The sequence below is a fragment of the Grus americana genome, chromosome 16 (genome assembly GCF_028858705.1).
Source record: "Grus americana isolate bGruAme1 chromosome 16, bGruAme1.mat, whole genome shotgun sequence".
Taxonomy (NCBI): Eukaryota; Metazoa; Chordata; class Aves; order Gruiformes; family Gruidae; genus Grus; species Grus americana.
The window spans coordinates 11,587,127-11,604,173 of record NC_072867.1 but is presented as its reverse complement, the minus strand read 5'-3'; the positions used below and the strand labels follow the sequence as shown (position 1 = coordinate 11,604,173).

Sequence of the window (17,047 nt, the reverse complement as noted above, 5' to 3'; positions counted from 1 at the left end):
TTTTTCTTTTTTTTTTTTTTAAGTTGTTAGCTCTATCAAGTTTCTCCTTCTGACAAGAATTCGTATAAAATTCTGACATTACCAAATCTACGCTTTCTGTAAGAGGAACTGCAATCCAAAAATATCTAGTCTGCTGAAGCACAGATGACTTTCTTATGCACCACCCAATATAGCAAGATTAAAATCCTGAGTGGTTTCAAAAGGTTAATATTGATCCTGAAGAAAAAGGGCTTCACTCCCTATAATATTAGATAAAATACCATACCTAGCTAACAGCTCATGGTGTTCAGCTATTTAAAGCTGGTTTTTTAACACAATTTTTACAGTGCCTTCCCAACTATTCTTTTTAGCTTACTAAATATGGTGCTACTTTTTCCCCCCAGAGGTAGAGACTTCCCAATCACACTTGAGGGGATGTCTTGGTTTTAAACTTAATTATATGGTAATGTGCTAAAAATGCTGTTACATGGGAGGACTGCAGTCTTATTCATTTTATACATAAGGACGCAGTCCTATTTCAAGAAAATTATTTCCAGAATCTGCATAGTTGAGATCTTGAAAAGGGTATGTCCCAGCTCATCTGTCAATCTAATTTGGTTCATATGACAAGAAGATGCACTCACAAGGCTAGACTCCAAGACACAGAACTGAAATGAAATTCCAAAATTGAAGTTAAAAAAGCCCACAAAGCAAACAAAAAAACCCCCACTGATACAGCAGCAAAGGGGAGTAGGGTGGGAAAAACTCATAGCAATTTTCTATATTGGTGATGTTTTGCAAAAGTAGGTTTTTTCCCCTCAGTTATTTGCCAAGGAGAAACACATAAATTGCAGTTCACAGAAAATAACTAGGAAAGTCAAACATTTGATTCACCAAAATTTCTGTTCTCTAAATCACGGTCTACAAGTCTCTAGCTCTGAGGCTGGCAATGGTTTCATCACAGACATAAAAGCAGACAGAATTTACATGGCATGCAGACATTGCAAGGACATGAAGAAATCCAGGCAGATTTCTGAACTAATTTCCATCATTTCCCTTTGGTAAGTGAAGAGCTCTGAGAACATTTTTCTCTTTCAAGGTAATGATTAGCTGCATTGCAAAATATAAACTATCCTACCAAATGAACGAGATGATGTTTCAATAGGATAAATACATGGTTGGTTCAGAGGCCTGAAATAATTCAGAAAGAAGCAAATTTTTCCTTTATATTAACTATGTTTTTTCAAAATACTGCCCAGATCAGTAGAGATCTTTGAGTCCTCTCCCACTGTCACAAAGAAAGTACACAGAAAGGTATGAGCCAGAAGTCCCTTCCCCAGTGTATAACCTCCAACACCAAGGACTCTGTAGGAGCAGTGGAAGAGAATGGGCCACAGAACTGTTTGAAACAATTCTGTTCAGAAAATCAGAGTCTTTCTTTTCCAATTGCCTTCGACAACTGGTGACTACCAAGTGAGTTTTTATTCATTTGGAATAACAGAAGTAATTACAGCCTGGAATAATTCAAATCCAGTGCTACAGTGGCCATGTAAACCAAGAACATGATAAATCATCCATCTGTATGTTCAGTAAAACTACTCTTATTGATTGATCAGTGCTGCTATTTAACATCACTTTCTGGAAATTGTTAAAAAGTCAGTGCTTTGCCATTGATACTTGTGACAACATTCTGGCTTATAAACCTAATCTGAAGATGACTTTTCCACAGCTACATGAACTCCCATGCAACATAAATGCATAAGCCACACATCAGGTCATCTGTTCTTTCTTATCAGAGAAGCCCAATTTACTTCTGTCCTAGAGAAGCTGTCTCATTCTTACTCAAAAACTGCTTCAAGAATCTGAAATTTTACAAAATATCTGCAGTAGTAAATAACATAAAAGTCACATTTTTATAAAACTTTGGACCCAGTGCAGTGGCAGCCTGCATGTGGATTCTGGAATAGATGTCAATGTGCTTGGAGAACATTTACACTGTGGGAAATCCAGGATTAAAGTGCTAACCTTAGTATGGGTGGTATTGCTACCTGCTGTCGTGTTCCGTTCTTTGAACCAAGCAACTCTAAGAAATATGCAACACTATGAGACAGAAAGGCTTTAGGGTAGATAGGTAAGAGTTTCTCTTTGGAACACGACTTAACCCAATGTTTCTTGGGCATAGATCCATTGTAAGAGACAGCAGTGCCAGACAGTGATGTAATGGACAAGCACTAAGAAGCACTCATATCCTATATTGTACCCTTCATACAGTGATTTCAAGGAAATGTAAAAAGGTTACATACCTAAGGCTCACACGAGGCCTGTGCTTAAACTATATGCCCAAAGGCTTACCCATGTAAAACACCAGTGCAGTCAAGAAATACTGACTTTAAATTCCTGGTTGGACTGCAGGCTGCTGTCTTCGACAACTATCTTGATCCACACAATAATTCTGTTATTCTTGTGTAAAATTCTTTTGACCCAATCATGCAGCTATGGCTGTTTTATTTACTTATTAATGTATTTTTAGAAAAGGAGAAGGGAGGAGGCATGTTTTCTTACCTCTTTCATCATTCTTTCAGAAAAAGAGATAAAAATTTCATCTTTGCTAGAAATATAGTATTTACTTCTAAGCACTGAGCCCCGTAAAATGTGGTTGCAGTGTAGGCTTTATGGTCACCACAGAATACATAAAACTTAACATACTCAGGATGGTTTTTATAGGTATTCTTTTTATTTGACCTGTTGCTTAGAATCCCGTACATCTGGATTCACAGAAAGAGCGAGCTTCTTCAGAGTAGTGCACAGCATGGTGATTATGGGACTCATCAGAGATCATAATTTATAATTGCACTCCAAAACCTCAGCTGGATTCCCAAATTGACAAAATAGGTTATTTAATTTTTACAGGACTTCTCGGATGGGAGAAGGCTTTGTTTAATAATGCTTTGGCACTCCAGAAAATCTAGGAGGCATCCATTATTCAGTTAGCCAGCCTATAAAAATTACATGACTTTTAACACACTTTTTAATTGCCTTTAATTATTAACATTTACATTGCTCTTCAAAATGACAAAGTGTCTCAGCTGGAGACATGGTTAAATTTTTAATAACACTGGAAAGCAAAGCAACAAATCTCAGAATATGGATTTTAAACATACACAATATTACACATGTGTGTATTTATAGATATAATATTATCTATATAAACATGTATAAAATTACCTCTCTGTTTATATATAAAGTATATAAACATTAAAAACATATATATATGTTTTCATGCATGTATCCTTAATGAAATCACATGATCATGCTGTTCAGAATGTAGAAAAGAGATTAAGCTCAGAAGGCTTTTGGGCTCCACAGGCTTGAACAGAAATGATTGCACAGACCCCTAAAAAGCCTGTCTTACCATATCTTTAATTTGTGGAATTCTGTCAGCTAGGAGAATGGTGAAGCTACTAGAGATCATAGTGGAACAGGCTAGCTCACTACATATTTCATAGTTCTAATGGAAAGCACTCATTACAAAAAAACCCCAAAAAACCCCACCTCACATGAAGACATGAAGTAAACTATTTTATTCATGTACCAAGTCAGCTATCAATAACCTTGCCCATTTAAAAACATTTCTCTCCAAACAACTTGGGGTTTTTTTGTGTGTTTTTTACTACTCCCTCAAATGTCAAATACTTTGCAATTCTACAATTTTAATTGGCACTGGAGATCATTAAATAGAACATTTATTGCCCAAACCAGAAAAAATGCACCTATGTTCTCTCCTTGTCTCTCTCTTCGGACTTTTCCCCAACTTGCATTTAAACAACTTACCTAACTTTATATGCTAGATTTTCAAATTAATTCTACCCATGTTCTGCGTTTATTAACCTTAGAAAGCAGAGGTAAGTTAAGTATAGAAACATTATTTTTTATTGAACTACGATTCTTTCTCTTATGATTTTTGCCAGAAAACAAATTTTCCTGGTGATGTTGCTATCAGATATCTTCCATTTTATATGACCTTCTCATTTCAGATAAAGTTTATAGATGTGTGTGCTGCCAAGCAAACCTTTTACCCTCTGAAGTTTCCAAACATCTATTTTCAAAAACTCAACTCTGTCTGCGATGTTAACAACAAAAGAGTAAGTAAGCCACAACACTAAGGCTAATGTCATTAGGTTGCCAAGAGACACCCTGAATATAATTCAGATTGACTCATAGCTAAAGACAGCCAGCCAGTAATACTGCTAAAACATCCCCATAAGCTTCTTGTTCCTTCTTTTCTAGAAAATTATTCACACAATTACAAAATAGTTGAAAAAATTTTAAGAAGAGTACTAGAAAGCAATGAAGATTGTCCCCTCCACTATTAGGATATGGACATACCCAAACGCTCATGCTCAATCCTTTCTCCGGGCATCTTTCCCCCCTGGTCACTCACACAATCCTTTTGAAAGCATGTGTCACAATTTTGCCCTCCCTCTTCCTAGATCGCTTTCCATTTGAGCCCTGGATGAGCTTCGATCCTCCAATAGGAATCTTAGGAGTATGTAAATGAAAGTCAGACTCCCTATGAAAGACTTAAACCAGACTGAAGAGCTGTAAGTACCCCTGAACTCTTGAGAAACTATTTATCATAGGCAAATAATGTGGAGCAGCTTGCTTCTCTCATTAATGAGAATTAGGAGGCATCTTTCCTTAACAAAGGAGTGAGTTTCATAATTGTGCAACTTTCAGAACTTTAAGGAAATGGAAAAACTATGCAAAAAAATACAAAACCAGTTTGTTTCATAGGAATGGAAAGAGAATAGTGTTAATACAGTGCTAGCAAACAAGGTCCTAGTTTCTTTCTGATATTTCTGAATAAAACAGTATTTCTTGGTTCAAATCCAAATAATTAAAAAAAAAAATTGTGTGACAACCAATGCACAACTGTATGTACACCAGAGATGATCAACCTGCTAAAATTACCTCCTGAAGTGGTAAAGTTGGGTCATAAGGGATTACCTCCTGAAGTGGTAAAGTTGGGTCATAAGGGATTAATTACATCATTGAGAAATACCCAGCATACATCTTGCCACTATTGTTATTGTTACTGTATTTAGGGGTTTTTTTCTCTTTTCTTTTCTACATTGACTTCAGACCAAAGCATTGCCAACTTTGCAAACTAGCCAACATTTTTTTAAAAAGAGAAACGAGAACAGATTCTCTTAAAATACATTTTTGTTAGCTTTCTTTATCTTTTACTCCCCACTTCACAGCCTTGGTTTACATTTCAGAATCTGACAGGACCAGGACTTATTCCACTAAACTGAATTACAGGTATTAATTAATGGCTCTCGCTTGTTTGCCAGCTCCTGCAAGCAGAAGGGTAGATAAAAATGTATTTACAGCAGAATTTAATTACACATTTTCAAGCCACTGGCCTCCTGGCAAAAGTCTCCCAATGTAGTACAGAATAGGACTTGGATTAAGAATTAATTTACTGTCAGCAATGACCTGCAATTTAATGGCTTAATCAAGTTTGCTATGAAATTGGTAGAGAGCTCTGGAGCCTAACATTGCCCCAGAGCCTGCTGCGTCTAAAGACAGGTTTCAGAGATCCATAACGTAATCATCATCCAGCAAATCCAAGATCTCTCTCAATATATAATCAGGAACTGCCTCTAGCAAGCTTACTACTCACATTACAAAGTTACAGCTCATGTATTTGAAGTTCAGTGCATATATTTGACTCTTTCCTCCTCTTCCAACTAAATCTTCCAAAGAAACTGTACTTGCATGAATACCAAGATTAGCATGTAAATACAGGCCAGTGTGTGACTAACACATTCTCTCTCATCTTTTCAAATCATAATGCAAATATAGAAAACTGTTAATAAAAAAGACAAAAGGTTTTAACACAGAAATGCTTCTTTTAGCTCTATTCAAAATTCTCCCTACAGTGGGCAGTATGATTACAGAGTTCTTTCTATAGGAGCACAGCTGAAGACAGAAGTAAGATTAAGACTTTGAAAATCACAGTTGAGATAGAATTAGCTATGAAATAAGCCTTTTGTTTGTTAAAATTTTGAAATTTAAAAGATCTTGATTATCTTTAAAAATAAAATCAATCCACATTTTCTGCTAAAAGCCAACTGATAGAATAATAAAAGAATGCTGAAATAGAAAATGTTATGCCAGAAATAGGGGGATAAAAACTATTCTTTTGAGCTTTCAAGGCCAGATTTTAATGATCTCAGAGGCTCCAACCTTTCAAAAATATGAATAAGCTTCTCACATGGAGTGTCTAGCTGGGCTGAAATATTCCAAACTCTCTGCAAATTATCATCAGTTGTCAAAATATCCTGGGAGAAACTCCTAGAAGTGCTTTGAACACCATACCATCACAGCAGCTTACTTATTTTACTACTTTTTCCCTGCTAAGATCATGAATCATCCTTACATCTCCCATTCTGTCACCTGTCCATATTTACATCGCATCTAGCACAATGCTACTAGTACATTCAAATGCTTCTTTTTGTGGCACTGAGGACTTTTTTCTTTTCTTTTTTTCTCCTTTTTTAAAAATAACCTCAAAGCTTTCCCCCCTCATTTATTCTCAAAACAGAATAATACACAATACCTCTAAAGAAGTACTACATCACTATGTGGATTAATACTTCATATACTGAATTTAAGAAACATGGATGCAGAAGTTTTGGTTTTTAACTCCTAAGTATGAAAATGAATATAGATACATTCAGAATTTGTACAGACAGGACCATGATGCATTCCTACACCTTCACCAAAAGCTGACATGTGCACGTGTGGTGGAAGAGTACACTCCCTATTTATGGTTAAACGAAACTCATGAGTTAAAAATGATGAAACATGTGTAAGTGAAGATCTAGTACAAGTCTAAAAAATACCAAGCTTAGGTTCACTGAATCACTTCCATCAAGAAAAATCTTAGCTCATAGCAAAATCTTGTAGCAGTATTTAGGTTAATGAATACGCTGTTGTCAGAACTCAAGCATGCAGCAAAGGTAAAACAATCAGAATTCTGAAACACTTCACCACGCCCCAAAAAAAAACCCCAAATGCACAGACATGATGAACTACATGTTAAACGTAATACTGTGGATGGATGTTTGAGTAGTCATCGCTTTTATAATTTAATTCTTTAAATACAGGAGGTAAGCTGAAGAGATGAAAAACACATCTCCATAAAGAAAAAAAAGCCAAAGTCTTAAATCATAGCTTGTCATTCCTAATAAGTCCCTTCTGTATTAAGTATTTCTCAGTTGAGTTTACATACAATTTATAAATTGACAGTAAGTCCTTTAATGAGCGTGTTGAGAATACTGCAATATGGAGTCAGACATCCAGAAACATCTAATTAAGCATTTGACCACATCCATTCCAAAAGGAGAAAGGTATGAGAAAATTACTGTGTCTGTGCCTTAATAAATAAAAAAAAAAGCTAGTTACATTTTATTTGTAAGACTGAGCTTTAATCCTCTAGCCTTGCATCCACTCAACTGAGTTACCAGCTAATAATCATTTCCTTAACATCTGTACAGATTACTGGACTTCTGATACATCATTTTCTTAACAAATGCATTGTTCCCATATGTTCTACAACACTACTTGGTTTAGTTATCTGCAATGAACACGTTTCTCATACCATGAAAACTTCAGAAGCAAGAAAACTCTACGTTTTTACTCTAGTTCTTGTGAGTTCCTGCCTATTCTGTTTTAAATTCTATAGGTCATGTATTACAAGGATATGTTATGGAATACTATGGCATTTATTCTCTGAATTTTAAGCATTCCAAAGATGGCTGAGAATACAGTTGTTAAATTCTTCAGCATCTTAACAAATAAGTGTATACTTCATCAGAAAAGCAGAATGTTCATTCATAAAAAATATGCAAAAATCTCTTCCACAGCATTATATCTTTCCTCTGTCAACACAATGTATGTGCTAGGATGGTTATGCTCATCCAAAAACTGCAAATTATCAGAGCACATGTACAGATCTTAGAGCAGCAGCAGTGATGGCAATGACAATGCTAGTGGGTTCCAATTGTTACAGTTGTTCTAATAATCACCTCTCTGCCCACCACAATACCGTTTATGATTACAGCAGTCAATTGAAAACAGCAACTCCTACTTTCTAAACTCCCCTTTCTCATGCCAGACAACACTTAATGGAGCTAGAAGCCTAAAAATTCACTCCGTACATTGCAACTTCAGTGCCTGATGTAACTTTGGTTTCTACACTTACACATCAGCAGCCTGGTTTGTTTCTCTTCTCTCCACAGTAGTACACCTAGCATTACATGCATGCTGTACTGCCATAGGTGATTGATTTATTTATTTTTATCCCATCACAACAAGAAACTGGATGTTTTCAAACCTTAAATTTTTCTAGACTTTGACCTAAATTTTTAAACTGTCAACTATTTAAATGCAATTTACGCTCTCTCAAATAAAGTTACACCATGCTGGACTTTCTTTCAACATAAGTGAGTGGTAGGCATAATGCTTTGCTTTGTAAATTTAGAACAGAATTTTCTTTCTGTGCAATCAACTTCAAATTTACACACTGAATTCCTTTCTAAACAGCTGCAGAGGGCTAACTGCTAAGAGCAGGCAACAGCAAAGCCCGCCCCCATCTCAAGTGGGAAGCTAGGCTGCAAACCATCAAAATGCCAAAGGCACAAAATAGCATACTTGTCCCAATTTCTTCATGTTATTTTGGTATAATTTAAAAAAAAACCAAAACAACAACACATAACTCATTAATTATAACCTTTCAAAAGTGTTTTCCTTTCCCCCAAACTGTTAAAATTTAGTAGAACTGCCAGAGTTCTAATAAAACTATTTTTAGCCTTTGTTATGCAGAGAACATCATGAAGAGTCTTATCTTTCTATTAATGCAAATGTATTTAAGCAGTCAGTGCAGGAAACTTTAAAATATGCTAATCACTGTTTCTTTGGACTCCAGTCTCTAATGTCTTTGCTGATGTGTACATACCACAGACAAACTAAGTAAAGGGAACATCATCATTTAAAGTGTCAATAGGTATTCACAGCTCCATAAAGTGACAGTCATATGTATATTTTATTGCCACGTTTATGTATTTCATAAATTTCCACATGCAACATCCTTTTAATACATAATGTTCTTATTTTCTGGTGACTGAGCTGAGTTGCCACAGTGTGTTATAAATGGAAATGCTTTTGATAATCACATGCACTGTTTTTCTTTTTAAAGTGATTCAGTGCTGATGAAAGGGGCCAGATTGATGGCCTTGCAGATTGGAGTTCCTGTTAATCCACAAAGAAAACAAGGCACTGTCAGGGCAGTAGCTGGGCCAGCTTCCCTCCAGTATATCTCCATTTAAATCCATAAGAGAAAAAAATAAAACAACAACATACATATCACGTCTCTAAGTCACAGCCTGACTCTGCCTGCTCATATCCTTGGCCTGCTTCTTATTTTTACTAGCAGAGAAAGTAATCAAAGCAAGCAATGCATTTCTGGGATTGGACTGCTGCCCGTGAGCTGCTTCATAGCACACATTTAAATCCAGCAGCACACATCACTCTGAGGCCAGCACATACATCTTCAGTGTGTAGTTAAAAGAGAACATGAATTTGATTTAATACAGCATTGAGGTAAAGTTACTGAGTCTTCCTTGCCTTCAACACTCCTCTTCTGAAAGCAAGCGGTTCTCATCTCCTGGGTGTCCCATCAGAATGACATTCTCCTGCCATTTGCAAGTAAAATCCTGCCTGCCCACAGGGAACTAGGGAACTGTTAGTAAAGAGATAATGGGTCATCCCCTTCTTAGGAGGTACCCAGTTATAAAGCTGTTTTCTCATCTCAATAAAATTTCATAAAAAATGATCTGCAAATCTTCATGGCAACTACACAAAACATGCCACCTACTGCTAAAGGAACAAGGAAGTTTCAAAATATGTTCACGAGTGGTGATAATGTAGTGCACTTTGCTTTGAATCATATTCTGTTCCTTTATGACTACATTTCACATTTTATGAATTCTATAAACCCACATAGAGAAAGAGTTAAATCATACTTGCCTTGCTGAAATGAATAGTCTCAATTACATCCTTGAGACCATGCACTCAAGCCAAGATACTTTTGGCTCTATATGAGCATATTTTTAAAAAGTGTTGCTAATTATTTATATAGCTCATTATCTCCTTGCTTTGCTGAGCACGACTCATTTCCCTCGTCCACCCACTACCTCTCAGGTAACAATGAACTAATGGTTTGAATGTGTCTGAAACTATTACTTTTTTTAAGAAGGAAAAAAATTAACCAGTGCAGCCATTTTGGAGGAATATTCAGTGAAATCCAAAAATGAGATCTCACTGCCATTAGATTTGAGAAGCAAGTCACTTACATTGCACCTTTCCCCCAAATACAGAAAATCACCTATCAAGGTTTCTTCAAGAGCAATGCAGGTACCTTATAGACAGCTGTGTGCATAAGGAAAGAATAAGAGAGAACATCCCAAGTGATGATTGCTTCAAAACTGTTTGTTTTAACCAATGTAGTTAATTTCTGTCCCTCCAAAATAAAGTAAGCCATAGCAAGGCCCAAGTGGTGTACTAATACTGGTACGTATTCCTCAAGGAGAGAAAGAACGGCCATTTACATCGGGCATGCTGCCAAATGCTACTGAGCCCATAGTCCAGCATACAGCTGGTGGTTGCCCCTCTCCCAACACCACAGAAAATGGTAAGGCTTATGGGCACACTTCTACACTTGTTAGCATATCTTTACACTGAATAGATACTGTTAGAATGTATTTACACAGGTTAGCTACAATTATACACGCAACTTGAGAGCCCTGTTCTTATGCTTATCAAAGTACATTGCGAGCTGTCTGCAACATCAGTGGAATTGCTTGTACCAGTTATTTACAGTGGTAAATAACTGAAGTATCGTGTATACTTTCACACATCTCGCTATTTAACAGTGATCTTGCATGCTGCCAGCGCACACAATGTTTTCAAGTGTCTGAAGACCCTCAGAGCTCCATACACCCAATCTTAATCAATTAGAAACAGAATTGGAAGGCTTCTTTGGAGGGGAAAATCACAACTGCTGCTTCAAACCAGAGATGCAGTCTCAAAACCATTTAAACAGACAAGGAGAAGTTTCTATGCCTTTGGTAAACTGGTCTTGTCCAACTCCCAAATTCATTCTATTCTCATTATGGTACTTCACGCTGAGACAGTAACTTGCGCTATTTCCTGATATAAAGCGAATGTTCCAAGCTGCAGGAATGTTTGCTAAGGGACAATGCTGAGGACTACAGTACTTTCAATGTTAACTTCAGGTTCATTTACCATAAGAATTAAAATTTATGGGACTGTAGTTTGTAGTTATGTAGTTACTTTTGAACTAACCACAAACATTCTGCATGACTTACCTTGTCAGTTTATAACTCTTCATAGAAGGACTTTTTTTTTTTTTAAACCAACATTTGTCAGTAAAGTGCCTTTTGCGTTTGGAATCTATACTAATATCCCCAAACATAGATGCAAATACAGAATCTGTGCATATAAAATATGCATGAGTACTAAGCACAGGTTAAGACAGGAATTTGTAAACTTCAACACACACTAATATGCTCCTGTTCCCATATCTCAGTTTTTCTGGTTAGGTCTGATGAAAGAGGACAGCTCAGAAATAGTTCTGTATATCCTTTTGACATTCAATACACTTTTCCCCAAAACGCCTTTTATCTGTGATGTACACCACCAAGGCCTGAGCTCATCACAGGCTCTAATATCCATATTCGGAAAGTGATTTCATTTAAAAATATCTTTCTCCCAGCTGTGCTGCCTTTACAAAGTGCTGTACACTTTGTACAGCATTTATATGAACTGGAGTTTTGATCCAACACTTCTGGTGTTTTTTAGCCAGTAAAAAGAAAGTTTGGTAGCTTTGAGCAGCCTTCTTGCTGCAGATCTAATCACTAGTATTTCTTCAGGAAACAGAGTGAAAAGTTTATTCGAATAATGATCTAGTCTACCTTTATATGCTGTTAGAGAACAATTTGATTATTCCTACAGATATGGCTCTATCTTGCTTGCACTACTCGTATTACTAGTCTTGCTGACTTCAGTGATACTACTAGTAATCAAAATTTGACCTACATTATGTGAGAAAAAAAAACAAAAAAACCCCCAACAAAACACCAACACTAGCAAAAAGACTTGCAGATATTTAGAAATGGAATACAGACTCTTCTGGCTTTAGGTCATTGGTTTTAACAGAACAAAGATTCTTTCGCCACCCAGTCACTTATTTGAGTAGTGATTGCAATCTTCAGCCATATGAAGGCTGCTAAAGAGTCTCTTAGAAATACACTAAAGGACTCAGCCTAGTTCAGTTAGAGAACTAGAAGACAACTAGAAGTTGAAGAACCAGTTGTTTCATAACATAAATTCAGTAGCAAAATTAGTATTAAATGGTTAGGCTTTTGGAAGCCTCAGCAGAAAGTCTGAGATAGCTCTAGACCCGAATATGAAACATTCAGCAACAGAGGTGTTACTGCTCTTCCTACTGGAGAAACCTTTGATATGCACTTTGATATTTTCATCATCTGGGTTATAGTAATGACTATTTGAAGGTAAAATATATATTCCTGTGCATTCTATAAAGAGAGTCAATCAGTCCCCTAAATTATTTCTAAATTAAATCTCAAGCCCAAATCAGAAAGCCATCATCTAATTCACCTCTGAATTCAGTAGTAACACCACTGAGCCTAAAGATTTTAGTACGGGGTTTAAGGCTTACATTTTTTAATATCACCCAAATACTTTGTCTCCAACCAATTTACTGGACAAGAAGCCTTGCAAATGAAGCTTCTACAAAATTCTGCAGTCTGATTCATTAGGACAAAAGTTAATTAAATCATATTCTCTCCTCAGACGTACTATTTTGTCTTAAAGATGATTAAACAAGAGGCAAATGTAATTAGGATAGGAAAAAATATAAGCAAAAAAATTAATCTTATAATGCGTTTCAGAAAAATGAAGTAATAAATCACCTTGCTCCATAAGCGTTTTGTTTTGCTGTAACTGATAATGCATTGAGATTCTTTAGCTTTCTTGTCTGATACAAGTATTACATTTGTTGAGGCAATTTAGAAGGAAACTGGGACTGTGACAACAGACAGTAGATTTAGGAGAAAGATAATATATACTGCTAGGCTTATGCAGATGGCGTCCTTTTAGACAGCAATGAACAGAATGCTGGGTAGTGAGATTTATGAAAATATAGACTACATTCATAAAGATAAAATCAAGATTTTAAAAAAATATATAAATTGTCTCTTAAACAGAATCACAACTCATATCCCAGGTTCAGAAAATAATTGTTTTAAGGGAGGTGGATCCTTCAAAGGTGTGTGTCACTGTTGGCTGGATGCATTTAAATGACAGAGTACAAAACGCAAAAAGAAAAACCATGTCCTGCGAGCACTACCTGGCAATGAGAAAATCTACATCCAGTTCCTGAATCTATCTTTGATTTTCTTTAGATATTAATTAGCTCATTGGTTTTGTTCCTTATAGAGGAACAGAGATAAGAATGTTTCATTGCTCTTGTCTGTTTAGACCAGATTCACTGCTCATTTATCTCAGTTATACTGAAATAATTTTGAGATGTCTCCTAAATCTGCAGTCACAAAACCCAAAAGCTTAGTTTTTAATATAAGAATCTGGACAGTTTGAATATATCATATATAATAAAGGTTATCAGAAGGCCTTACATTTGAATTCTATAATCCAGCAGGATTAATGGATGTATTAATGACAGAAATCACAACTACAGACCTATAACGTTTGAAATATACATGGTATATTTTTTCCAGAATCGTAACAAGGCAGCATTGCATCCTGCACAGGCAAAACTGCCCTAAGTAAGCTAAAGGCCTGACTCACCTATGCTCTTTTGAACACCTGAGCACGCCTCATCTCTCCAGAGCTCCCTTAACAGCCACATCGTGCGTGTAAACCACTCAATCGCAGGCAGCACCAGCAACTGTGCTTGAGAGTACCTGCTCCTAGCTGGTGTCCGTCCTGACCTGTCCTGACTATGGCTCTGCTTAGTCCACATCATACTTGAGTCAACAATGTTTTTAAACTGAGGGAGTAAGAATATTATGTTCTAGAGAAGAAAGAATAAAGGTCAGCATGCTCTCATGGCTACTAATTTAATCCAATCTTATACTGGACATGTCATTGTTTGAGCCTTTAAATATCTTTTACTGCTTTCATTCATTCAGGAATGTAACAACCTGCTTGAACTCTGATTAGAGAAAAAAAATTTAAAACCACATTAAGATCTATTTTTAATGGAAGTTGTCTTCACAGCCTGCAGATAGGAAAGGTTTTTATTATACTGGCACTGTATCAACAAAATCAAAACATAATTCTACGTTTTCACAGGCAATAGTTAATCTAGAAAATATCATTAGATATGGAAGGTTATATAAGTCATTCCATTGATGTGGAGGAGAAAACTGATGATGGAATGGTGAAGGGAAATAAACTATTAAAATAGCTCATTGGCAGTCAGTGCCATATGTTTAAAAATGCTCAAAAGAGACCCAAAATGATAAAAATTCAAATACATTATGAGTAACTTCAGCATTTATCAAAATCCAGATACTGGTTTTGACCATGAATATTGTTGCTGTCATTGCTAAAAATGACGCAGACGTACAGGGCACAGGAAAAACAGCTAACTTTAAAAAATTTCTTTCATAGAACCAGCTATCTAGGCTAAACACTAAGTATTATATCAGAAGCATTCATATTTTTATTATTCTACTAATACCCAGCCTCATTGTTCTGCCATCATTAAGAGACTGCAAACCATCCCTGAATAGCAAGCAATACTCAAAATATTTACAAATTAATATTTTTTTTCTTTCAGCCCAGTTTTTGCCTATTATTATAAACATGTGTGCTCTGACCTCAGCAAACAATAAATCCAAGCGAATATTTGGGAAGCATGAGATTCCTGCTTTGCAGAGAGGCAAAAAGTCTTAAATGGAGTAGAGCGTGTATTCTAGAGAAAACTACCTACCATAGAACACTAAAGCAATTACAATTTTTCCATCATGAACATGTGATAGAGGGCTACATCTCAGCAAACTGCTGTTATAGAAACTCCGCTGACATGTTGCTGCTACGGTGAAAGTGGCATTATACTCACACTAATGTTCTTTTTATCAACCTCAGTTCAAAATTCAGGGCACTTTAATTTACAATCAGGGAGCTGCACGTCATTCACTGCAGCTGCAGGCAGTGTCAAATGCTGCTGTTGCCTGGTAACTAACAGGTAACTGGTGCAAGGCTGTTATATTTATGTACACGGAAAGCTAATGGCAGAAGGCGAAGGGAACATTTATTTACCTGTAGATAAAAAATTTGGTGTCTGTTTACTAAAATACAGGATTTTCCTCTTGCAGTGAAACCACTGCTGAAATATAGTGTACCAGAATGAAAAATTGCGCTTATTTTTTCTGATCTTCAGTGTAAATTATTAAAAGTTATTGTTAACTGATATAGCTGCAGTGATTCGTTAAAAATTAGAGTGAAGAGTAAGTTAAAATGTAGCCCCAAATTACTGTAACTACAGTATGAAAGAAGCTACATTTAATATTCTGTTAGGAAATTTTAATCCTGGAATCAAGAGTGTCTAGGTCGCTCACTACCCATATATTACAACACTATGTAAACAATAGTGTTTTAAATAGAGGCTGGTTTGGGTGTCCAAAGTTTACCCTTTATCCAGAAGGCTGCTACTGCCCAGCAACCATTTAGATTTCTTCTGTCCCCCTTAAATACTGACAAACCAAGCAGTGAGAACAGACTCTGAATGGACTCAAAGATACAGCCTACGCTGAGCTGAAATGAGCTGCTGCAAATAGTCATTTCTCTATTCTATTCTCAAGATCCTAATCCAAACCACTGCTTTTTGTTTTACAACACAACTTTATGCTTCTTGAAAGCATGAATTATTTGTGTGAATGAAATTAACAGCAAAATTCCCACTAATTTCAATGGCATCCCATTGCTTCAAGTTGGTCTTTTGTAAGTGTACTGGGTCTGAGTCTACAAACTACCTAACTTCTCAAATGCCTTCTGTTAAGGGAACTTCTACACACAATGTTAGAAGATTGACTTCACTTTTTTTACCAGAAATGTCTTTCACCAGACCTTAACATTCAGTTCACATCACAGCTATGTAATTATTCTTTTCAGAAGCAGAGATGCAAAGAAGGCATTAACAGCCGTTCAAAATATCACATTTATGCACTTTTCTCTTGTCATATTAAATATAATTACTTCTGATGCAATCAAACTCATATCCTTCAAATGGATAAATCCAGCACCAAATTTAGAACCTCAAGCTTCAAATATCAGGCTCTTAAGGCAAAGCTTTAAGCCTTTACTTTCAGTTCAGTGAGGTACAATGTAAGAATAGTGAGAACGTTAGGTTTTAAAATGGTATATTTTTGTGAATTTTCTTTAAATGATTCTGTTAGTTATTGGTTGCAAAGTGCTTTGAAGAGGAAGGGTGATATATGAACTACATCTTATAACTCAGTCACCAAGAGATGTGGATCAAGTAACTGACCAACATATATGTTCCTCAGAACTTATCATCATTGAAAAATAAATCACAGTATCTTATTATTCTTAACACTTGCCAGTCCTGAAGGGTCTAAAGGACTTACAGTATGCATGTATTCTTCACACAGATAGGGACATACATGATTTTAGGCTGGCACAATAGCTCATTTTTACAACGGGAGAGTATACAGTAGTAGCAAATATTCATATATGGAGGTCTAGTTATAGGATTGGGCCTTGTTTAAATACAGGTATAACTTCAATTATGCAATAATGAATTGCAATCAACTCTATGCAGAGAGCACAAACTATGTTAACAGATATAAAGCATGCTTATAGAATAAACCTTTATTAGCAGCTCCTCTGTCTCTTATACATTAAAAGTAAT

The 17,047-nt window shown here is 36.0% G+C and overlaps 1 protein-coding gene across 18 annotated transcripts in view; it reads right to left on the bottom strand.

The window, feature by feature from the left end:
• Positions 1-17,047, bottom strand: part of RIMBP2 (RIMS binding protein 2) — a 171,720-nt gene that overhangs the window by 93,926 nt on the left and 60,747 nt on the right. The window lies entirely within an intron of this gene.